The sequence below is a fragment of the Saimiri boliviensis genome, chromosome 3, assembly GCF_048565385.1.
Source record: "Saimiri boliviensis isolate mSaiBol1 chromosome 3, mSaiBol1.pri, whole genome shotgun sequence".
NCBI lineage: Eukaryota > Metazoa > Chordata > Mammalia > Primates > Cebidae > Saimiri > Saimiri boliviensis.
In genome coordinates, this window is record NC_133451.1 from 65,683,950 (window position 1) to 65,710,147 (window position 26,198).

General features: G+C 36.4%; 1 protein-coding gene across 1 annotated transcript in view; it reads left to right on the forward strand.

Annotated features, from left to right (window-relative positions):
• The first annotated feature begins 4,910 nt into the window (after positions 1–4,910).
• NPFFR2 (neuropeptide FF receptor 2) overlaps positions 4,911–26,198 on the forward strand; it is a 63,876-nt gene continuing 42,588 nt past the window's right edge. Inside the window, exon 1 of the mRNA XM_003931959.4 lies at positions 4,911–5,087. The gene's annotated coding sequence lies outside the window, so the exon portion shown is untranslated. The remainder of the gene's footprint in view (positions 5,088–26,198) is intronic.

The window sequence follows — 26,198 nt, forward strand, 5'->3', positions numbered from 1 at the left end:
AAAAACTAGCACATGACTTTACTGGTTAGTAAAGAGTCAACCAACATTACTGAGTGACTGAAGCCAACTTTCAGAAAAGGCAGAAAATAGCTAATGTAGAAAAGGAGGAAGACAGTTGTCTAGACTGGGATTTAGAATCATAGTCTCCTACAACTTGAAAAATACTAGTTGAATCTTTTCATAGCATATTATTTGAAAAAAATGGAAGCCTACATAAGTAAAGGATTTAAAATGAAAAGACTGGGCTAGATTCTAGGGCTCCCAATTTCCATTCTGGCATCTTTTTCAACTTAAAGAACCGATTATTTTTTAATTATAGTAACACTATTATGGATAAAAATTTTGAAAAATGTATCCATGATCATGACTCCAGAATAAATAAATTGCTATTATTGAGATGCTCATTTGAGCATTATCCATAAGAACGTGTAGTTTTTCATAGATAATTCTGATTTACCTAAAATATCATGTTTGCTTTATTTTCACTTAATATTACCCTACATTACTTTTCCTTTGTTATTATTGCCAGTATAATTAAAACTTTTCATGGCCACATAAAATTTCACTGAGTTAACATACCAGAGTGCTCCTAGTTTCCCACTATTTAGTTAACACTAATATATAACTTTCTGCTTGTAACTTTTTAATTGATTCCAATGGGTATATTTCTAAAACTGAGTTTCCTAAATCAAAATCCATAAATATTTTTATTGATTTTTAATCTGCATGATTAAGCTGTTTTCCAAAAGTGTTGTTTCTAAAAGGATTATGCTTTTATACCCATCCGACAAGCATCTGTTATTGCTAATTTAAATGAGAAAATGGTATTTGAATGTCACGTTAATCTGCATTTTCCTGATTATTAGCAATGTCTACTTCTTTACTCTTTGTAATTCTACTAATTGAGAAATTATCATTTATTTATGTCTTTTGCCTTTTGGTCTTTTTTACCTTTGATGCAAGACTTTTAAGTCTTTTTTATCTTTGATGCAATTTTTAAAATCTGATTTTTGCCCATCAAGAAAAAAATAATAAACAAAACCAGCAGCAACACTGAGTTAAAAACAAAAATATTGGATCAAAAATGACCGTAATTAAGGTTATAGTCTTCTCTGCCCTTCTTCTCTTAATTGCCTTCCCACTAGTCACTTGATTCATTTCCATTCCTTTCTTGGGTTCACGTTTGCCTTCTTCTTCCTGTTGTGCTTTCTTGAACTGTCTTCCCAAAGCTTCCATGTAGTTTGCAATATTCTGCTCTTTTGCAAGGCATCATATCAGTTTATCCTCATATTCCTTAAGGTGATATTTCCCACGGTGGAGAACAAGGTGGCATACTATTAGTGGAATATAAGATAATTAAAAATGTTCTATAGACAAACTTTGTAAAAATTAATAACATTGTATTTAATCTGTCTTATTATCTACCTCCTGTTTATATCAAGCTACACTGATTTTCCACTTATGTGAATAATTTATATATAAAGGTAATAATGATATATATCTTTTTTGTAAGTTAGACTTTTATTCCTTTCTTATGTAAGAGGAGTGCTGAGCTAGACCAGTCCAAACTGGAGATGAAGCTTTCTGAGGCTGTCAAAAACTCAGGTTCCTTTCATCCTGTTTCTCTGCCACCTTCAGCATGTGGTATACACCCAATTGTTCAAGGTGGTAGCCTGAGTGCCACCATATTTAAGCTAGCCGTGAGAAGGAAGTATGGCAATGTCATCAACTGAGCTAGGGTAGGTTTTGGGAAGACCGTGATTCTAGCTTTAGATATGCTGAGTTTGAGGAGATGTAGATGTTGAGACAGCTATTAACATTGTCAAGTAGGAGTCTGATACTTATAGAGGAAATCTAGACTGGAGATGTAAATGTGGGGATCACCTGCATATACGTGGTAATTGAGGCCAGTTGTGTGGATAAGAATGCATAGAAATTAGTCCATTAAGAAGAGAGTGAATCTAGCACTGAGCCTTAAAGAAATAACTATGTTAGGCCAGGTGCCGTGGCTCACACCTATAATCCTAGCACTTTGGGAGACCAAAGCGGGCAGATTGCCTGAGCTCAGGAGTTTGAGACAAGCCTGGGCAACGTGGGGAAACCGTGTCTCTACTAAAATACAAAAAAATTAGCTGGGTGTTGCAGCATGTGCCTCTCGTTCCAGCTAGTTGGGAGGCTGAGACATAAGAATTGCTTAAACCTGGGCGATGGAGAGTGTAGTGAGCCGAGATCACACCACTGCACTCCACTGCACTCCAGCCTGGGTGATAGAGAGACTGTCTAAAAAAAAAAGAAAAAGAAAAAAGGGCCAGTGCGGTGGCTCACACCTGTAATCCCAGCGCTTTGGAAGGCCAATGAGGATAGATCACGAAGTAAGGAGATTGAGACCATTCTGGCTAACACAGTGAAACCTCTTCTCTATTAAAAACACAAAATTAACCCGGCCTGGTAGCAGGTGCCTGTAGTCCCAGATACTTGGGAGACTGAGCCAGGAATCACTTGAACCTGGGAGGCGGAGGTTGCAGTGAGCCAAGATTGCACTCCAGCCTGGACGACAGAGTGAGACTCCATCTCAAAAAAAAAGAAAAAGAAAAAGAGAAAGAAAGGCCTATGTTAAATGGCTGTGTAGGAAAATAAAAATAAAAAAGAGCCTGTAAAGGACACAAAAAATGTGTAGCCAGAGATGCAAGGTAAACAATCAAAAAACAGGGTATTATGAAATATATGCTAAGAGGAGAAACGGTTACAGATAGAAATCAAGCTGCTCAAAGGCCAAATAAAATGCAGACCGAAAAATATCCATTGTATTTCTCAACATGGAAGTATTGATGATTTTTGCAACATTGTCCGCTGAGAAGGTCTGACTGGAGTGGCTTGCTAAGTGGACGGGAAGTGAGGAAATGCAAACAACAGATTGGACTGCAAAACAGTGCAGGTGTTCCTGGGAAGGGATAATGTAGGTATCACACTTAAGGCCTTGCAGAAAAAACGTGAGATTTTTATTTTGTTTTGTTTTAAATGGAAGATCTTGACATATATAAAAGCCAGGAATACTTCATTTCATAAGAAGAGAAGAAAATATATGAGAGAATATGAGAATCCTGAAAATATGGGAGAGGGTGAGAAGAAAAGTTCACCATTGTAGACATGGGCTTTAGCTCAGAGGAAGAAAGACAAGCTCTTGTATTAAACCAGTTACAGTGAAGAATGATGCATGAAAGCGTGAAGTTAAAGTGGGGTGTGTAGGTGTTTACAGGAGAAGTACTGAGGAAGAGGTGCATTTCAGGTCCTTCCCTAGTTTTGTATAACTTTTTCCTGCTTATGGACATAGTCTGTTGTTTTCAGTGGTGATACGATGGTAGGGATGGGGAGCAGGACAATAGTTCTGGCAGTGTGTTGTTTCATGATACAGAAATGGACTCATAGTTTAAATGATTGTTACATAACTTTTATATTTCTTTTAATTTGTAATAGAATCTTGGCAAGCTAGACATTACCTCGCTGTCTCATCAAAAGCATGGCTATCGTTCTCATCATGTTAATGACTTATTTTTCCAGTAGTAAGATAGTAAGAGGGATTATGTAGGGTAATGATCCACAGTTATTTTTGCACTTTGATTCGAGAATTGAGATTGAATACAAAGTATTTTTCTCTTCTTAGTTTTATTTTACTCAACTAATTTATCATTCTCTGCCATGACTCCTGTGCTATCTCTTTAATGTCTTTTTCTTTTCTATGACTTTCTGTGCCTTGAGTATCCTGATAAACTTCAGAGAAGTGAGACCAGTAATTTTTCCTTGAACTTGGTAAAGTCTTGGGAGAAATACCCCTTCCTGGATCCTCAATGTAGTCATCATTCCAGTTTTAAACACATGCACCACACACCACACACTTGTCAGAATCTGCAACTTTATTCCAAGACCAAGGAATCCTATTTTAAAAGGTCTGTCTCACCATAGGCTTTTTTTTTTTTTTCTGTATCCCACATGTACCAGTGATATTGCCACGGAAATGTAGTAGATAAAGAAAAGAATTTGGCTTCTGGAGCTGTTCTTTCATTTAAATACCACCTCTGTAATCTTAGACAAGTCACTGAACCTTGGTGCCTCTGTGTGGATTGGAAATAATTACATACCAACTCTTCACAAACCTAGGGTACTCTCGGGAGGATGAGGTCCACTAGTCTCCTCACAGGTTTCTCATGCTTAAAGCACCTTTAATTATCCCCTTCTCAATAATTGTATAAACCTGTAAGTTAATCCATTAAAGTTTAGTCAGGATCTCTCTATTAGCAACATCCAACTGGGCAGACAGTCCTGTTAGGATCATTGTGAGTCACCCCAGGTTCTCTGCTTTCCATTTCTGATTATGCTGTGAATAGATTTCCAGAATTTCAAAGGGATTTGCTTGCAAGCTAAAAGATCTTTGCAAAGACTCAAATAATAGGGTCTGCTTCAGACAGAGGGAGGGCTTGCAACGTGCAACGAACCTCTCAGTCCCATTAGAACCTTAAAGAGGATGATAGCTCACATTTAATGTAATGCTTAACTTGTACCAGGACCATTCTAGGCACTTTTGGACGTAGACAAATAATTCTGTTTTCTCCTACTGATTAATATCATCATCTCTATTTTACAAACGAGGAAACTGAGGCACAGAGAGGCTAAATCACTTGCCCAGGATCTGGAGTCAAGTCATGACGATTTTGCTAGACCTACAGATGCTTCCTTTTCTTTGCTGCACTCGGATTCTGGATTCTAAGTTTCACAAGAATGTACCTGGGTGCCCCTTAGCGGGATATGAAAAGCTTCTTCGGAACCCCAGCGGCCAGCTGGTGCCTCCGAGGGAGTGACGTCTCATACTGAGGGGGCCTGGGAGGCCGGAGCGAGCGCAGAGCGCGCAGAGCCAGGCCGCGCGGCGGGGCAGCCGGGAGCGGAGCAGGAAGTCCGCGGCGGACAGGCGTTGGTGGGGCTGAGCTGCCAGACCGCGAAAAGTAGCTGGAGCCGAAGCAGAGGAGCAGAACCTGTTGCTGCAGCTCGGCTTGGTGGATCCTGGTTCCCTCCGCCGTCAGGGCTCGCCGGGAGAGGTAACAGCATGCGCCGGTTTGGCGCGCTTGAGGGCGCGGCCCCTCTCCAATGCCCAGCGTTTGCCTTGAGGACACATATTAGCGATTGCGGACTGAGGCTTTGGATTTTGCGACTTTACTCTTTCAACCTTTTTCAAATCCCTTCCTTTGGTCACTGGCCCGACATTGGGACACTGGGGGGCTCCCCTGCCCTGGATGTCTGCGCCACAGACGGCTGTGGCCCCGGGCTTGCAGACCAGGGACCTGGGCAGGGGACATGGGGCGCCTTCTTAACCTTGAAAGCCCCCCGTCCCGCCAAACCCTCTCCGGGGCTATATTGTAACTTTGTTGAATCTCCTTAGCAGATTTGATGCTAGCGAGTTTTTAGACTGTTTTCATCCGTGATGCTTCTGAGCAGTGATCTTTGTGTATCCGAGGCTTCATCCTGTGCGCTTCCACTTTCCAGAAAGGCTAAAGGGATGTTTCTGAGCTGCGTCCAGGACACCAGCGTCTTTACTGAAGGCGTTTGGAGAGGTTTTTATTCCCTTTTGGGAGTGAGATAATTTCCAGACAATGCCAATTTAGTTCTGCCAAACCATCAGGCATTTTCCAACAGTGCCTCTGTAGGTCAAATTTAGGGTCTGGAGGAGAGGAAAATAATCTCCTACAAGCTGCCGTTCTAGTTAAAGACAGAACTACTAACTAAAAACCCAAAATACACTTGTTCACCTCCCATTTCCCCTCAGCTAGACTGTAGGTATTTGAAATATTGATTTGTTTTAAACAATCTTAATTATAACATGAATCATACAAAGATGCTGGTTTCCTTAATCAAAATATTCAAAGTTGCTTTTTAAACCTATGTCTACATTTCTAAATCCATTGACACCAAATAAACTTCAAGTGGTAACAACCAATGAGAGGAAGGATGGAAAAATCAATGGTTTGTAAACTGTGAAGGACACATTTTTGTTTTCCTCTAGATTTTTAATTAAACCAAAATAAATTGAGTAAACTTATCATAATAATGATAAATCTAAGTTATGGTTGAATTTACAAAATGGCTATAAAGTGCTCAAAAATAGTGCCATTATCATCAACAGAAAGGCAATTGTATGCAGAGTTTAATTAGAGTCATCTGTTAAAAACTTATATTGACTGATCATTTAATAAAACAGTGATGCAAATATAGTACTTGCTGCACTATAAAGGCACATATTAACATGAAAGAGTGGCTACTGTAATAATAAAAAATGTGGTTTCATTAGTGCTTGAAAATAACATGTTGCTAACATATCACTATTTTATATGCTTTTTGTCAATATGAGTTTTTACAAAATCCGTACAATCCAATAAGATCTTTCTACTAGCCACGATTTCTTCATGTCTATAGAAAACTTCAGAGCATTTAAGACTTAAACTGATTTTTTCTTCATCTACCTATTTGTATGCCTTATCTGGTAGTTTTATTCTTGGTGCATTTTGTGAACACATTACAAAGTACTAAAATTATATATTAGAAATTCATGTTTTATTTGAATGATTCTTTTATCCCATAGTTCCTATTAATCATACTGCTCACCAATATTCTCTTTTACAGATGTCAAAGACTATAGGTTAAATAAATATGAATTCAGTATAAACAGATGAATGATTTCTTCTTGAAATATCAGTTTATTTATTGCAATTGCTCTTTGGCTGTGTGTGTGTGTGTGTGTGTATGACTTTTTTATGAGAATTCCATGCAAATGCCTCTGTGATAAATATTTATAAACGTTTTCACTGTATTGCATTAAAATGGATTTCCAGCTATAATATGGAACACAAAATAAAGACAACTTCATGCCTTGAAGCTTCAGATACTTAAAAAATAATAATTTTGTAAAATAATACCCTCCTTATTATGGAAAAAGGACACAGATTTTAGCTAAATACTTTAAAACTGTCAAGCACATTCAAAGAAAATGGGATAAATATAATCTCACATTCCTAAAAGATATCTGGATTAGTCTATTCTCATGCTGCTATACAGGACTTGCCTGAGACTGAGTAATTTATAAAGAAAAAAGATTTAATTGACTCAAAGTTCTGCAGGGCCGAGGAGGCCTTAGGAAACTTACAATCATGGCAGAAGGAAAAGCAAACTCGTACTTTTCACATGATAGCAGGAAGGTGAAGTGTCAAGCAAAAGAGGGAAAAGCCCCCTGTAAAGCCATCAGATCTCATGAGAACTGGCTCAGTATCATGAGAACAACATGGAGGTAACTGCCCTTATGATTCATTACCTCCCACTAGGTCCCTCCCATGACACATGGCGATTATGGGAACTACAATTTAAGATGAGATCTGTGTGGGGACACAGCCAAACTATATCAATATTTATATGGTATTTTAATAATCTTAACAAATTTTTCTCTTAAACATATGAATTTTATGTTTACCGTTAATCTGATGTTAACAGTTGATTTTCTTTTCCTTTCTGTTTCCCTTTGATTTTAACATCTAGCTTTGTGGATAAATTGGTTCTTAAATGAATTTTCCAATTGCCTTGAAACTGAACATTAAGGGTTCAGGGAGCCTTTCACTTCATTAACTACAAGGCAAATGGAAGTATACTGCCCATACAAAGAGATGCAATTGGCACTATGGCAGACAGCTGTTTAGAATGGGTCTTGTGTCTTTGCTGTGTGGAGTTTTCAAATACAAGATTTCTAAAAGTAAAGAAATTAGGTTTCTTCACAGTCAGGCTTCTAACTGGCTCTGTGCCTCAGGCAAATCATTTAACTTTTCTATGCCTAAGATTCCTCAAATGAAAAAGGAAGAATTATAATTTGATTTCTAAAATCCTATCGTACCTCTAGGTTTTCCTGTTTCTATGGTAGAAGGGCAGAGGATCCAGAGTGAGAAAGCTCAGATATCCCTGCTTTGCCACTTGAGAGCCTCTGCCCTTAGGCAAGGCCCTGAAATTCTAAGACATCAACACCTCCTCTGTAAATGGCCTAATGGAAGGAATGAATAGAATAATCTATTGTACAGGATACAGTGTCTGGTACATAGGGGATGCACAAGAATGTTTTTAAAGCACCCATCTTTGAAAAAACCTAAAGGAATTTCTGCCTTTGGCAGGGGAGGAAATGAACAAAAAGCAGAGGAGTCTCTCCTGCATCTGCAGCTGGCCAGTTCCCAGTATAGTTTCTATAGTATGCATGAGAGATCCAGAAAAGAGAGGGCCAGAGCCTCAAGCATAGTATGAATGCCTCCTTGATATCTTCCCATACTTTAGCAGTCCCCCTAAAAGCAAAAGTGAGTCAGGACAGCATAAATATTAAATTTAATGCCACACACATGTGACAAGGCATGTCCTATGTTAGTTTCTATGTCAAACTAGGCTTGATTTTATTACAGCTAAACAGCTACGTTGTATAATGACCAGCAGAATAATTGCACAATCCATATCACACCACACCAGTAATTAGAAAAGGGAAAGAAAAAATAAGCAAACAAAATAACTCCTGAAATGCCAAAAAAAAATTGTTTATCTTTCAACTGCATTTCCATTCAATATTTAAGTTTTCAAAATTATGAAAGTATATTTCTTACATTTTTTCTTCTTCAGCTGTTGAAAGAGTCTCATTTAGGTGTCTGCATGGAGTCTGGGTTCCATGTGGCAGTTGCAAACTAAAGCACCTGATGTTAGAACTGATGTACCTTTTTCTAGTCCCTCAAACAATTCTCAGTTGATCCATGTGTTCAGAACTCTGGAGGGTTTACCAAGCATATTAGAATATTACAGTTCTGGTTGCATTCCCACAAAATTTAGAAAGCATCAATAATTTCCCAAAGCCAGCTGAGATCAAAATATCTAAACTTAGGTGAGCTGTAACCATAAAATATCTAAACTTAAGTGAGCTGTAACCATACACATTATCTCATTTAATCCTCATGATTTTAAAATTGAGTATGCTCACAATCCCCTTTTTTGTGGATAAAGAAACTGAGGCTCAGAAACAATTTGCCAAAGTAAACATGTTTACTAAGTTGAGGAACTAGGCTAATGAGCTCATGTAGTCCCCCAGTCCACAGGCTTAAATTCTACACTGCAGGGCTCCCGAGTATATGTATGTAGTAACAATAGCTTACAATCAAAGTATCAATTTCTGTACATACTGATCCTTTCCAGATGAAAGCTGTGTACCTAGGAAGAGATAAATATTATAGTCTTAATGAAGATTTCTAAGTGGAAGTAAGAAGCATCAGAGTCATTTGTGAAACTTTTTCAAATGTTCCACCACAGATTAGTGGGCTGGAGTTGGGTTTGGGTATGTATATATATATTTAATATATATATATATTTATATTTTATATAAACTTATTTATATTTAACATTAATATAAACATTTAAGTATACATGTATATAATTCTGAGTTAAAATTATTTTCATGATATCCCATAATGAAAAAAATGTGTTCCAATCCACATTGCTGTTTTGCAGCCATAGACAGACCAATCTTAAGAATCTTAAGTGTTGTCTTGGACAAGAGAATTTGGAAAAATTATAACAAGAGGATAAACATTTTTTTTAAAATTTAGCCTCATCAGAATGTGAGTTAAATCAAATAGTTGTATATATTAGAGTGTACCACCTGCAAACATAGAAGGAAACAACGACAAATTTCCGATTAAGAGCTTGCACATGGCCTTAGGATTCTATGTCTTGGGGGAGTCTGTTACTTACAAAAACTGCTTTATCTTTCCAAGAGTGCAATTTCAAACACCCTGTCTCCTTGCTAAATGTAAACATTTCAAGAGATGATACTTGTAGCACTCAGGATTTCTCTCAAATTCCCTGCATTCTCTTAAAATATGGAGTCTCATTTAAAATCTTTAAAGTACCTCATTTAGGCCAGGTGGGTCATGCCTGTAATCCCAGCACTTTAGGAGGCAGAGGCAGGAGGATCCTTTGAGCCCAGGAGTTTGAGACCAGCCTAGGCAACATCGTGAGATCCTGTGCCTACAAATTAAAAAAAAAAAAAAAAAAAAAAAAAAAAAAAGCAAAACAGAACAGAAAACTAGCTGGCAATGGTGGCACACAGCTGTAGTTCCAGCAACTCAGGAGGTTAAAGTTAAGGTGGGAGGATCTCTTAAGGTCTAGAGGTTGAGGTTGCAGTGAGCCATGATTGTGCCACTGCACTCCAGCTTGGGCAACAGAGCAAGACCTTGTTTCAAGAAACAAAAAAAAGAACCTCATTTAAAGTCTCTAAATTTTCCTTCACATTTTTACTTCTTGTCCTTGCATTCTTGGCACACTGATAATAAACTGATGAGGGGGTCTCTCCAGGATCACTTCTTCCGCTCTATGTAAGAGGCTGTATCTCACTTATAATAGGCAAGTCTCTCAGCAGAGTTTATACCTTTGCATTTCCCTTTCTCCTTACTCAAGATCTCCTCTTCTATCTGGAATTCCCCAACCTCCACAGGTGTGCAAAGTGTTTGTTTCTGTCCTTGGGTAGCCATTTATATCATTTATATCAGTGTTACTTAAGGCTTAGAAGCCTTTGGCTAAAATCCTGTTTGAGAGAGTTCCCTTTGTTCCTGCATTTTTTTTTTTAACAGCTGGAAAAACTTCATTAAGTAATTCCTGACCTAGAGTATGATATATGCTTCTTCCAAAACAAGTAGCCCTGTGCTTCCCTTAATACTGAAGTATCAAAGACCAGCATGAGCTTGGCCAATGTCCTGAGCTTGCTTTTCTTGATATTTTGATTATCCAGGTTATAGTAACTTCTTCTAATTCATGTTTTCCTACAGAATTAGTGCTCCGAAGCCTTACAGGTTCTCTCTGTCCCTATCCTCAGCTCTTATCACTTTTTTCCTCCTTTGACACCCTCAAGCAAGCTCATTCCCAGTTACAGCTTTTGCACTCGATGCTCTCCCTGCCTGGGAATTGTGCCCAGAGCTGCACAGGAGGGGTTCCTTAAGTCCTCTTTTCTCAGGTCTGGCATGCCTCTCCGCACTGCTGGTCGTCACAGAATTTTCCGATTTGTGTCAAAGCCCACTTGCTAGTTGAGACTATTTCCATTTATGTGTTTACTTATTAATGATTTTATTCCCCAAAATGAATATAAGCTCCATGAGAGATGTACTCTATGGTTTCATATTTACTGCGGGCTTTAGTGCCTAGAACAGAGTCTAGCACACAGTAAATACTTAGCAAATATTTGTTCTTTGAAAATTTTACTTCCATTTCCCTATTACATTCTCCTGCATCTTTCTATAGGTCCAGACATGTTGCCCAAAACTTCAACCTTAGGCTGGTCCCATGCTTCATTCCTTTCATTTTTTTTTTCTCCTTTCTGTTGATCCTACCTTAGCTAAAATACCAATCAGTATATATTTTTTCCTTTAATATGGAAAAAAAAATTTGAAAAAGCTATCATTGCATCATTTTAATATATATTCAGGTTCCGTAGTATCTGTATATGTTGATTTCAAAGAATAATCTGAATCTGAGTTCTAGGAAAAACTAAAATTAAAAGTAGCACATTTACTTTTTGTTAAAGTTACATTATCCATTCCATTATTTTCACTGGCATGATTTTTCACCTTTAAAATATATTCTGAAAATATCTACATATAAGAGATATAATTTTGTATAAGTGCTTAAACTAAATTATAATGTTCTTTTTTAATTCTTAATTTTTAAATTTCCTTTTATAACTGCCTCTACCCACCTCTTCTCTTCTACTTCCATATTACAGGTAACTCACCTTAACAACTGGATTCTATTATGTCAGATGTTCTCTGCTCTTACAGCCATTCACGTATATACACATTCAAATCAATCTTTTTGTCGTTATTTAAAAAAATATGCATCTTGCATTCTTACTCATGAATACTTTGTGGAAAGCCCTCTGTGTCGATTGTTATAAATTCAATTCTAAAAGGCTATATAATAGCCCATGATATGAATAATAAGAAACAAATTCAACCATTCCCCTCTTTATAAACATTTACTTTGTTTCCAGAGGTTTTTATTTTGTTTGGTTTTGTCACAAAACAAGGCTACAATAAAAGTAGTTATCTGAAAATTATTTTATCTCCAGGTTTAAAGAGCAAAACTATTTTTCTATTTTAATGCATGTTGCCTTATTGCTTCCTAAGTACTACATACAGATGTTTACATTTTTACTAGAAGATTATGACACTGTTCTTTACTTATGTCCTTACAGCAATAGGTGTTGTAGCTGTTTATGTTATTAGTTGTTCAATTAATTTGAACTTATTACCTACTTGTGAAGTTGAATATATTTTTATATTGTTCAGCTGTTTGGACTTCTTATGTAAATCATTTATCAGTATTCTTTCTCACTTTTTACTGAGATATTTGTCTTTTTCTCAATTTATATGTTCTTTGAATATTGTAATTAAATGCTTATCATAGATAGTAAATATTTTCTATATTGTCTGCTGCCTTTGTTCATAACTTTATTGTGTACATTCAAAATATTTTATAGATAATAGATTTAATTTTTATTGTGTACATTTTGGGATTCCAGTGGTGATTAATATGATTTTTCTTATTCCTATGTTAGACATGTAGTCTTCTAGATTTTATTGAAGGATTTTTATTTTTTAAAATTTTAACATTGTTTTTTAATTCAAGCAGAATTTTAAAACACATGCCATAGTGAGCTTTCACTTCTTCCAAACAGATTACTAAATATTTCATTCTTCCCCTTCAAAATGAAAACCCACTTTTGTCATATTTTAAAATCTCATATATGATGGAATCTATATTTGTATCCTTGATTTTGTTTCACTGTTCAGTTTCTCTGTTTCTATCCCAACACCAAATTGCTTTGATTATATTTGCCATAGACTATTTATTTATATCCTAAAAATTATTTTCTGATATCTCCTTACTGTTCTTCTTCACAAATTTTCTTAGCTTTTCTTGGGCACATATTCTTCCCTCTGAACTTTTAAAAAGCATATTCCAAAACAAATCCTGCTACTGCTTTGCAAATGTTTTTACCAAATGAGCTGTTTATATATAAATATTTTAAATGCATATTTTATATTAAATTTATATGTTAATTTGGGGAGACTTGACCTATACATTATTAAAATTTCTTTTTAAAAAATTAGGCATGTTCAGTTTTAAAGAAATTAAAAAATTTTTAATTGGATTTTATTTTTTATGTCATTATTTTATATTATTTTTACTGTTAAATTTATCTGTATATATGCTACATTTTAGTCATTGCTGTAAAAAACATATATATATATTCATATATGTATTCATTTTAATTTCTAGGTGCTATTGCTAATATTAAGAATGGCTGCTTTAAAAATTTTTTAACTTATTTTAGGTTCAGGGGTACATGTGCAGGTTTGTTACAAAGGTATATTGTGTGATGCTGAGGTGTAGGGTATAGTTACCCAGGTAGTGAGCAAAGTATCCAGTAGGTAATTTTCAGCCCTTGCTCTCCTTCCTCCCTTCCTCCTCTTGCAGTCGTTAGTGTCTGTTGTTCCCATCTTTATATCCATGTGTTTCCAATGATGAGCTCCCTCTTACAAGTGAGAACATAACTTAGTTTTCTGCTTCTACATTTACTTGCTTAGGATAATGGCCTCCAACTGCAAAGGCCATATTGCTGCAAAGGTCATGATGCTGGGTTTTTTTAATGACTGCATAGTATTACACAGTGTATATGTATCACATTTTTTAATCCAATCCACTGTTGATGGATACCTGAGTGATTTCATGTCTTTATTATTGTGACTAGTGCTGCAATGAATATATGAGTGCAAGTGTCTTGTTGGTAGAATGATTTATTTTCCTTTGGACATATATCAAGTAATGGGATTGCCGATTGGAAAGGCAGTTTTATTTTTAGTTCTTTAAGAAATCTCCAAACTGCTTTCCACAATGGCTAAACTAATTTACACTCCCACCAATAGTATATAAGCATTGATTTTTCTCCACAACCTTATCAGGATCTGTTCTTTTTGGACTTTTTAGTAATAGCCATTTCAATTGGTATGAGATGATATCTCATTGTGGTTTGATTTGCATTTCTCTGATGATTAGTGGTGTTGAGCATTTTTTCGTATATTTGCTTGTATGTCTTGACAAGTGTCTGCTCATGTCCTATGCTGACTTTTCAATGGAGTTTTTTTTTTTTCTTTATTTGTTTAAGCTCCTTATAAATTCTGGATATTAGACCTTTGTTGAATTCATAGTTTGCCGATATTTTCTCCCACTCTGTAAGTTGTCTGTTTACTTTGTTGAGAGTTTCTTTTTCTATACAGAAACTCTTTAGTTTAACTAAGTCTCACTTGTCAAATTTTGTTTCTGTTGCAACTGCTTTTGAGGATTATGAATTATTTGCCATGACCACAATATGACTTGGCTGTGTCACCCAACCAAATCTCATTTTGAATTATATTTCTCATAATCCCCACTTGCCGTGGGAAGGACATGGTGGGAGGTAATTGAATCACGGAGGCAGTTACCTCCATGGTGTTCTTGTGATTGTGAGTTCTCATGAGATCTGAAGGCTTTATAAGGGGCTTTTCCTCCCTTTGCTTGGCACTCCTTGTTGCTGCCATGTGAAGAGAGATGTGTTTTCCTCCCCTTCTTCCATGACTGTAAGTTTTCTGAGTTCTTTTCAGCCCTGCAGAACTTTGAGTCAATTAAACTTCTTTCCTTTATAAATTATCCAGTCTTGGATATGTTCTTATAGCAATGTGAGAATGGACTAGTAGAGTGTATTGGTACCACAGTGGGGTGCTGCTATAAGGATATCCAAAAATGTGGAAGCAAGTTTGGAACTCAGTAATTGGCAGCATCTGGAACAGTTTGGAGGGCTCAGTACAAGATAATAAATGTGGGAAGTTTTGGAACTTCCTAAAGACTTGGAGGGCTCAGAAGTCAGGAAGATGTAGGAAAGTTTGGAACTTCCTAAGACTTGTTGAATGGCTTTGACTAAAATGCTGATAGTGATATGGATGATAATGTCCAGGCTGAGATAATTTCAGATGGAAATGAGGAATTTTTTGGGAACCTGAGCAAAGGTGACTCTTGTTATGCTTTAGTAAAGAGACTGGTGGCATTTTGCCCCTGTCCTAGAGATCTGTGGAACACTCAACTTGGGAGAGATGATTTAGGTTATCTGGCAGAAGAAATTTCTACATGGCAAAGCATTTAAGAGAAAGCAGAGCATAAAAGTTTTAAAAATGTACTAGCTGATGATGCAGTAGAAAAGAAAAACCCATTTTCTGAAAAGAAATTTAAGCCAGCAGCAGAAATTTATTTGAGTAATGAGGAGCAGAATGTTGATCACCAAATCAATGGGAAAAATGTCTCCAGGGCACATCAGAGACCTTCATGGAAGCCCCTCCCACCACAGGCCCAGAGGCCTGGGAGGGAAAAATAGTTTCTTAGGCCAGGTCCAGGCCCCCGTCATGTGTTCAGCCTTGGGACTTGGTGCACTGTGTCCCAGCCACTCCATCATGGGTAAAAGGGGTCAATGTACAGTTCAGGCCGGGCTTCAGAAGGTGTAAGTCGCAATCCTTGGTAGATTCACATAGGGTTGGTCCTTCAGGTGCACAGAAGATAAGAATTGAGCTTTGGAAATCTCCACCTAGATTTCAGAGAATGTATGGAAATGCCTTATGTCCACGCAGAGGAATGCTGCAGGGATGGAACCCTCATGGAGAACCTCTGCTAGGGTAGTACAGAAGGGAAATGTGAGACTGAAGCCCCAATACAGAGTTCCCACTGGAACACTGCCTAGTAGAGCTGTGAGAAGAGGGCCACTGTCTTCTAGACCCCAGAATGGTAAATCTACTGACAGCTTGCCCTGTCCACCTAGAAAAGGTGCAGACACTCAGTGTCAGCCCATGAAGGTAGTCAGTAGGGGGTTGGGGGGGGCTGTACCCTGCAAAGCCACAGGCTTTATCCTGCAAAGCCTACCTCTTGCATCAGTATGACCTGGATATGAGACATGGAATCAAATGAGATTATTTTGGTAATTTAACATTTAGTAATTGCCCTATTGGATTTCAGGCTTGCATGGGGCCTGTAGCCCCTTTGTTTTGGCTAACTTCTCCCATGTGAAATGGGTGTATTTACCCAATGCCTGTACCCCATTGTATCTAGGAAGCAACCAACTTGCTTTTGATTTTATAGGCTCATAGGTGGAAAAGACTTGCCTTGTCTCAGATGAGACTTTGGACTTGGATGTTTGAGTTAATGCAGGAATAAGTCAAGACTTTAGGGGACTGTTGGAAGGGCATGATTGTGTTGTGAATTGTGAGGACATGAGATTTGGGAGGGGCCAGGGGCAGAATGACATGGTTTGGCTATGTCCCCATCCAAATCTCATCTTGAATTGTAGTTCCCATGATCCCCACGTGTAGTGGGAGAGATCTGGTGGTAGATAATTGAATCATGGAGACCCTTACCTCCATACTCTTCTCATGATAGCAAGTGAGTTCTCATAAGATATGATGGTTTTATAAGGGGCCTTTTCTACTTTTTCTCAGCACTTCTTCTTGCTGCCACCATGTGAAGAATGACATGTTTGCTTCCCCTTCCACCATGATTGTAAGTTTCCTGAGGCTTCCCCATCCCTGCAGAACTGTGAATCAATTAAACCTCTTTCCTTTATAAATTACCCATTCTTGAGTATGTCCTTATAGCTGTGTGAGAATGAATTAATACAGCTAATGTTAATAAGTATATTTCCTAGGTTTTCTTCTAGGATTTTTATAGTTTTAGGTCTTACATTTAAGTCTTTAATCCATCTTTAGTTACTTTTTGTATATGATGAGAAGTAGGGGTCTAATTTCATTCTTCTGTATGTGGTTTGCCAGTTATCCCAGCACCACTTTCACAATATTGATTCTTTGAATCTGTAAGCATGGAATGTTTTTCGACTTGATAATGTCATCTGTGATTTCTTTCAGCAGTGGTCCCTTTTATCCACATCCTCACTAATGTAGGTTATTTTTTGTCTTTTTAATAGTAGCCATTCTAACTAGGGTAAGATGATATCTCATTGTGGTTTTGATTGGTATTTCCATGATGATTAATGATGTTGAGCATTTTTTCATATAGCCACTGGCCATTTGTATGTATTCCTTTAAGAAATCTCTATTCATGTCCTTTGTCTACTTTTTACTGGGATTACTTGCTTTTTTTTTCTGTTAAGTTGTTTGCATTCCTTGTATATTCTGAGTATTAGTGCCTTTTTGAATGAATAGTTTACAATTATTATCTCTTATTCAGCAGAGTCTCTTTACTGTGTTAATTTTTTCCCTTTGCTGTGCAGAATCTTTTTAGCTTATAGTAATCCCATTTGTCTATTTTTGTTTTTATTGCCTGTGTTGAGATCTTAGCCATAAAATATCTGCCTAGACAAATGTCCTGAAGTGTTTTCCCTATGTTTTTCTAGTCATTTTATAATTTTAAATCTTAGATTTAAGTCTTTATTTCATGTTGGTTGATATTTGTGTATGGTGAAGGATATGGGTCTAGTTTTGTTCTTTTGCATATGGATATTAAATTTTCCCAGTACCATTTATTGAAGAGGGTGTCCTTTTCTTTATATATGTTCTTGTCCTTTTCTCAAAAATCAGTTTACTGCAAATATCTGATATACTGATTTTGTTTCTTTCGGATAAATACACAGTAGTGAGATTGCAGGACTGAATGATATTCTACTTATAGTTGTTTTTGAAAAGTCTCCACATTGTTTCTGTTGTAGCCCTACTAATTTACATTCCCACAGCAGGAAGTATTTCTGGGTTCTCTATTCTGTTCCATTGGTCTATCTGTCTATTTTTATACCAGTACCATTCCTCTTTTGGTTACTATTGCCTTATAATATATTTTTAAATCAGATAGTGTGATACATTTGCCTTTGTTCTTTTGCTCAGGATATCTGAGCAGCCAAGTACAGATGCTCCTCAGCTTTTGATGTATAATACACCCATGGCTAAGTTGAAAATACTGTAATTCACAAATGCGTTTAGTATAACTAACCTTAACATTGTAGCTTACCTTAGCCTAGCTGAAACATGCTCAGAAAATTTATATTAGCCTACAGTTGGGCAAAAATCATCGAATACAAGCATATTTTATAATAAAGTTTGAATATCTCATGTACTTTATTGAATCCTGTACTGAAAATAGAAAAAATAATAGTTGTATGTATACTCAAGGTATGGTTTCTGTTGAATGCATATGGCTTTCACATTATCATAGAGTAGAAAAATCCTAAGTCGAATCTTTGAATGTTGGGGACTAGCTGTATTAATGAAGGTATGGAGTAATGAAGATTTTTTTTACTTGCTTTGATCACTTTGGAAAGCAATCTGATTTCATACAACTAAAAATGTATATGCCCAATATATATGCATAAGGAGATATGTTTAAAGATGTTTATTGCAGTATTAGTTATAATGAAATAATGAAAAAATTAAACCATTAATTAAAGGATGAGTAAGTAATATGTAATATAATCATGTGGCAAATACCTCAGGTAAGCAAAAACACAACAGTTGCCATGACTTGGGTAAATGAAAAGACTCTGGATAGATTTGAGTCCTGGTCCTATCATAACTTTGGATAATTATGTATTCTTCCATTTTTAAGCTCTATGAAATGTAAATAATGCTATGGTTTGAATGCTTTCTCCAAAACTGATATTGAAATTTAATTGCCAATGTAATATTACTGAGAACTGCCTTTAACAGATGATTAGGTCATGACAGTTTCATCCTTATGAGTACATTAATGTCATCATTGCAGATGTGGGCTAGTGATTACAAGAGTGGGCTCCTGATAAAAAGATAAGTCCAGCCCCCTTTTGCTCTCTCTGTCTCACATGCTTACTTACCCTTCCACAATGAGGTGACCCTCACCAAATGCTGGCACCATACTTTTGGACTTCGCAGCCTCCAGGGCTATGAACCAAATAACTTTATGTTCTTTATAAGTTACCCAGTGTGTACTGCTCTATTATAACAGCAGGAAACAAAGGCATAATATTGGTACTGAAAAGTGAGGCTGTTGTTATAGCAAAGTGCTGAAAAGGTGGAAGAAGCTTTAGAATTTGATAATGGGTAGAGGCTGGAAGAATCTGGAGGAGCAGGCTAGAAAAAGCCTAGGTTGCTATGAATGTAGCATTAAAGGCAACTCTGCTGATGTGTCCAAAGAAGAGGAGAGCTGTAGGAAAACATAAAACTTCTTAGAGATTATGTAAGTGGTGGTGACCAGAATGCTGATTGAAATATTAAATGTAAAGGCTATTTCGATGAGGTTTCAGAGGGAAATGAAGAACAATGTTTTAGATACTGGGGTAAAGTCCATCTTTGTTTGACAATTGTAAGGCCTTCATTGAATTGTGTCCAAAGCCTGAGGACTTTGCAGAATGCAGGGCTTAGGAGTGATGAACTGGGCTATCTGGTGGAAGACATGCTCAAGCAGCAAAGCATTCAGGCTGCTGCACGGCAGCTTTTAATCATATACAGTGAGATATGAGAGAAAAGGGATGACTGCAATAGAGAATTTATAATTTAAAAAAAAAAAACAGAGCAAAAGGATTTGGAAAATTCACAGCCTGGCTATGTAAATACTTTTTTAAAAAAGAAAATTTTAGAAGAGAACATTAAGGGTATGGCCAAGTGACAATTGCTAATAAGATTAATATGGATAAAAGAAGCCAGGTGCTATGTATCAAGACCATGGAAGAAAGTTCCTAAAGGCATTTCAAATATCATTGAGGTTGCCCCTCAAATCATAGGCCCAGAGCTGTAAGGGGACAGAATGGTTTCTGCTGATGGGCTTGAAGCATCCTTCATGAGCTCACTGCCCAGAGCTAACAGGTCTCTACTTGTTGCAGTTCTAGAAATGTGCCCCTAGTTTGCACTGTGAGCATCTCATACCTTATATCTAAGATTTTGATTTAACCCTTTTCCAAGTGGGCATGCCCAGTCTGGGATCTGGGTTAGCTCTCCCTGATCTACTTTGCCCCACTGTCCACGTTTCCCAAATCACAGAACTCATAATCTTTGTGATTACTTGCTCAATGTTTTGTCTTTATGGAGGATAGTTAGCTTAATGCAAACTGTTAAGCCTGAGTACTCTAATTCACAGCAGAAAATCCTAAATGAGTGATGAATGAATAAAAATTATACAAGTTTATGTTGATATATTAATAATAGTTGGGTCTTAAAGAGTTTTGCGAATAGTAGCTTTCTTTCTACTCACCTGAATTTAGAGCTATTTAGAAATACACACAGCAGTTTATATGCTTGCATTTAAGATAGATGCAAACATACAGACATCAAAATATTAGCTTTATTTCTGCTGAAACTACTGTCTGAGAATGTGTCTAGGGACTGTGGGCAAGGAATAAAGTTATTCCTAAATTTGACAGATTTCCTCCATTCAGTCTCTCTGTATCTTGATCACCTTGGGCACATGTTCTCAAGACTTCCTGGGGTTGTGTCACCAGCAATGGTCCTCATGTTTGGCTCAGAATAAATCTCTTCAAATGTTTTAAAGAATTTGACTCATTTTGTTAACAACAACCAAGTTATCTATATATAGAAAACAATAATCATGAGACCAACAATACTGATTTTAAGCAGAGATGTTTCTCAAGCTCCCAGATCTCCAGGCTTTGTGGAGAGCAAATGGATCTGGGGGAAAGAAAACAGCCTGGAAGGGATAATCAGAGAACAGAGAGCCTAGGGGTGTATTGAAATTGTCCCCAGAGAGAGAAAGTTTATGCTAGGAACAAAAATACATAAATATTACTGGAAATTCTATAGGAAAAGTAATTTTTAATACCTACCAGCAATGTTTTGTAGTTTTAAGCATATGAGTTTTGTATATCTTGTCTTAAATTTGTTTCCATGTATTTTAGTTTTTGATTTATGATAAATCAAGTACTTTTAAAATTTTTACTTTCAGGTTTCTTTTGCCAGTTTATAGAAATGCAATTATTATTTGTAAATTGAGTTAGTGTCTTAAGAACTTACTAAATTTTTATTTATGATGACTTTTATATAGATTCAGGATTCTCTATAAACACAATCATGCATTATACCAATAAAAACAGTTTTAGTTCCTTCTTTCTGATCTGGATGTCTTTTATATATTTCTTTTTCCTAATGCCCTGGCCATATCTCCAGTACAGTGTTAAAAAGAACAGACATCCCTGCCTATTTCTTATCTAAGAGCACAGTATTCAATTATTTTCCTATTGATTACTATAGTAACTCTATGTTTTGAGATCTCCTTTCTCAAATTCCCTTTTCTCCTAGTTTTTAAAATTATAAATAGTATTGAATAGCATGTTCATATTTTGAGTCTACATTTATGTAAAACTCAATATTATTAAGATTTTGATTCTCTTAAATTTGATCTTTAGATTCAGTTGATCTATAAACTCTATGGATCTCTATTCAATCTGTAGCTTCAATCCAGCAAAATCTCAGCATGCTTTTCATGAAGAAAATAACAAGCTATTAATGTATATGGAAGAGCAAAGAACCTAGAAGAAACACATTTTTAAATGAACAAGTTTGGGGGACTTAGACTACTTGGTTAAGAGGTTTGCTGTAAGCTGCAGTAATCAAGACAGTGTTATTGGTGTAATCATGGGCATGTAGACAAACAAAATACAGTCACCAGCACAGAAATATACCTACACTTATACGGTCAATTTATTTTAGACAATGGATCCAAGGTAATTCAATTAGAAAAGACTAATCTTTGTACTAAATACTACTGGAGCTACTAAATATCTCTATGAAAAAAATTAACCTTAACTCTTACATTACACCATACACAAAAATTAAATTGAAATGGAACATAAATGTAAACATATAAATGAAAACTATAAACCTTCTGTAAAAATCATAAGAGAAAATGTTTGCAAACTTTTATGGGAAAGGTTTCTTAAATATAACACAAGAATCACAAACCATAAAAGAAACTGACACAATTAACTTTATCAAAACTTAAAGAAAAAATTTCTTTTTTTGCTCTCTAAAATACACAGTTAAGAAAACAAAAAGACAAGCCATAGAGTGGGAGAAAATGTTTTGTAAAATATGTATTTTACAAAGTACTTTATACAGAAGATATAAACAATTCTTTAACTCAAGAATACAAAGAACCCTCACAAACAGAGATATTAATAGCTAGCTAATAAATTCATGGAAAAAGTGCTCAGAATCTTGTCTTTATGAAAGAGCAAACAAAAAAAAAAGCAATGAGACATCTCTATACCATGCATCCTCAACAGGGGTGGAGATTGAAGGTGGCTACACTAAGTGATGGATCTTCACTGTAGATGAAAACACCTTCTATTGGAAGTAGATGCCATTGAGGACTTTCATAGCTAGAGAGAAGTCAATGCCTGGCTTCAGAACTTCAAAAAAGAGCCTGATAATGCAGCTGGTGACTTTAAGTTGAAGCCAATGCTCAACTTTTATTATGTCAAAAATCCTAGGGTTCCTAAGAATTATGCTAAATATACTCTGTCCATGCTTTATAAATGAACCATCAAAGCCTTGATGATAGTACATCTGTTTACAGCATAGTGTACTGAGTACTTTTAGCCCACTATGGAGACCTACTGCTCAGAAAAAAAGAGATCCTTCAGAACATTACTGCTCATTTACAATGCACCAGGTCACTCAAGAACTGTAATAGAGATATGCAAAGAGATTAATGTAGTTTTCATGCCCACTACCACAACATACATTCTTTAGCCCATAGATTAAGGAGTAATTTTGGCTTTCACGTCTTATTACTTAAGAAATACATTTTTTAAGGCCATAGATACCACAAATAGTGAATGATTTCTCTGGTGGATGTGGGCAAAGTAAGTTGAAAACGTTCTGGAAAGGATTCACCATTTTAGATGACATGAAAGAATATTTGTGATTTATGGGGGGGTAGGCAAAATGTTAACATTAACAGGAGTTTGGAAGAAGTTGAATCAAATCTTCAGGGATGACTTTGAGAAGTTTAAGACTTCAGTGGAGAAAGTAGCTAAAGATCTGATGAAAATAACAAGAGAACTAGAATTAGAAGTGGAACCCGAGGGTGTGTCTCAATTGCTGCAATCTCATAATCAAACTTGAACAGTTGAGGAGCTGCTTCCTATGGATAAGCAAAGAGAATGGTTTTTTGTTTGTTTGTTTTTTAGAGGGAATCTACTGCAGGTGAAGATGCTGTGAACATTGTTGAAATGGCCACAAAGGATTTACATATAAATGACACTTGAGTAAAACCACAACAAAGTGATACATTGAAGTTTATTGAATAATAAAAGAATCTACAAGTTCATACTGAAATAAATAAATAGAAGAAAGCTCTTCCTTATATAGATTGCCAGCTAACAAATACAAAATAATTAATCCACTTTAAAAATTACCATTTGGCAGTCACCATAATAATAATTGACTCAGGTGGGAGACATCAATGAAGGCTAAAACTGGTGGGTGCAGGTTTACTGACATATGAGTTTCCTAGGGCTATAGTAACATATTATCATAAATTTGGTGGCTTAAAATAATAGAAATTTATTTTCTCACAGTTCCAGAGGCCAGAAATCTGAATCAAGGTGTAGGAAGGGCCAAGTTCTCTTGAAAGATCTCAGAGAAAATTCTTCCTTGCTTCTTCCAGCTTGTAGTGACTCTAGGCACACCTTGGTTTAAGGCAGCATAACCTTTGGCTTTGTCTTTACATGGCCTTCTCTGGTGTGATGTCCGAATTTCCCCCTGCCTTTCTCTTATGATGTCATCTTCCACTGGATTTAGGGCACACCCTAAATTTGGGGTGATACCATTTTCAGATCCCTAATTATGTTTGCAAAGACCCTTTTTCCAAATAAGTTTACATACATAGGTTCCAGGTTGACAAATCTTTGGGGGAGTCACAAGCCAATGCACAACAGTGAAAATAGGATATTTACAGATTATCTTCCACAATATAGTTTTTGGGTGTTTTGTGTTTTTGTTTTTGTTTTTTTTTTTTTTTTTTTTTTTTTTTTTTGAGATGGAGTCTCACTCAGTTGCCCAGGCTGGAGTGGGCACAGCAGCTCACACCACAGCATGTACTTGCTGCAAAACCATCTCCTGCACTGGGCCCCACTCAAATTTAACAACTCTAGCATCACTTCAACCTACTAGCAGATACACCAGTAAATCTGTTACAACATATTTTTCAGATAAGCCAAATAAGCCCATCAAGTGCAGTAGTTCTTAGTTGTTGAGGAGGTACAAATTCCTGGAACTGTCTTTCCCTTTGGAGGGAATAACTATTCTTGCCATAGACCATCATTCTTCTAGAAACGTTATCCAGATGACAAGTTACTATTTTGTGTGTGTGTGAGAATTGTATCTTATCCTCCAGTACTTATGTGTCTTATTAAGGTGTCTCACGAATTAGCTGATTACTGCTCACCAGGTCTAATTAATATGATTTCATTGATTTAGTAGACCAGTGTAATGACAATATGGACAAGGGCCCTGCAAGATACATTGTGACAGAGTTAGATAAAAGACATAGTTTCACATAGTGCTGAGATAAAATATATACTACTATCTCTGCACAGTGAAAACAAACTAGTTCTTTGACTAGTTTGTTACGTTGCATGGAGAAAACATATTTGTCAGACTAAGAGCTGCACACCAGATTCTAGGGGCTTCTATCCTGCGGGATTTAAATTTGCAATAAGTCTGTGTCATTTTCCAAGACCTATCTATCTTCTTAAATAGGCAATTTAGCAGGGATGTAAGAAGAATCAACAACTCTGTGTCTTTGAAGTCTTTGATGGTAGCACTAATCTCTGTAATGCCCCAGTGATGTAGCAATTGCATTTGGTTTACTGTCTTGGCGAGGAGGAGAAAATTACAGTCTTTAACTTGGCTCTTCTTACTCTTATAGTATTAACTCTATGGTGCAGTGAACTAAAATGGGGTTTCTTCTCATTGCTGAGTATGGATATTCCAACTTACATTAATATTTAGTCACTAAGGAAAGAAAAGAGCATGGCATATTTGCAGACCTACTGTGTCTACTGTGAGACAGACTCAGGCTAATGTTCTATTATTAGCAGACCTCTATAAGCCTCCACTGTAACTTGTGGCCCTGGATTAATCTGGGAACGTACACATTAGTAATGACCACAAATCCTGAAAGACCTGGTTTTTTTCCCCCAGAAAATTTTCACTTTAATAATTAGCTGTGGTTTCCTTTATTAAAATATCTGTAGAAATATTTAAGTGATGCATGTTGCTTTCTCAAGTGGATCCAGCTTCACATTTATTAAAGAGATTATATGTCTGTGAACTGGCTCTGGTCTGAAAATTGGGTGAGAGACCATACTTTTCCATTATAGTGACTTGAGAAAATGTCCAATTTTTATTCCTAAAGTATAACTTTAGTAGAAAGTACACCTACTTCAATTATTGAATCAGTAGCATTTTGTAATAATCTCTGTGTGTCAGCTAATCTTACTACCTTATTGAACCTGCTTCCCATTAGAATAAGCAAATTCACCTTTATCTGGTAGTTAAATGATGGCCCTGGGTCTCTGTCTGTCTAGGATTCCATAAGAACTATTGTAATCATGGAGCCTCTTTCAATGACACCATCTCGAGCTGTCATATGTCTACTGATTTCAGAATATAACCATACTCATGTATGCTGGCATGTCACTGACCAGTCCATTTTCCAATGCTTTGGTAAAACATAAAGTTCTCTGGGCTCTCCTAGGGATACATTGAAAAGGTAGATTCCCTCCTCAATATGACAACAGAAGTGTTAACGAAGGTAATTTTATTTAATGTAGATTAACGGTGAATTTAATGCACCAAGAAAACAGATTTATTCTAGTTTCATAAATGAGTATATTAAATTCTGAACCTTTGGGGAAAACAATGTATGTACATATAGATGTTGAGCTGAGAATTTAAAACCCTGAGCTTGTCATCTTTCTTATTATTTTGGGATTTTTCCAATGAGGTCAGAAGCCAACCCACCTGAGTTCTCTTCATCATCACTTTTCTACTAAAGTCCCCATATGGTAACTCCTC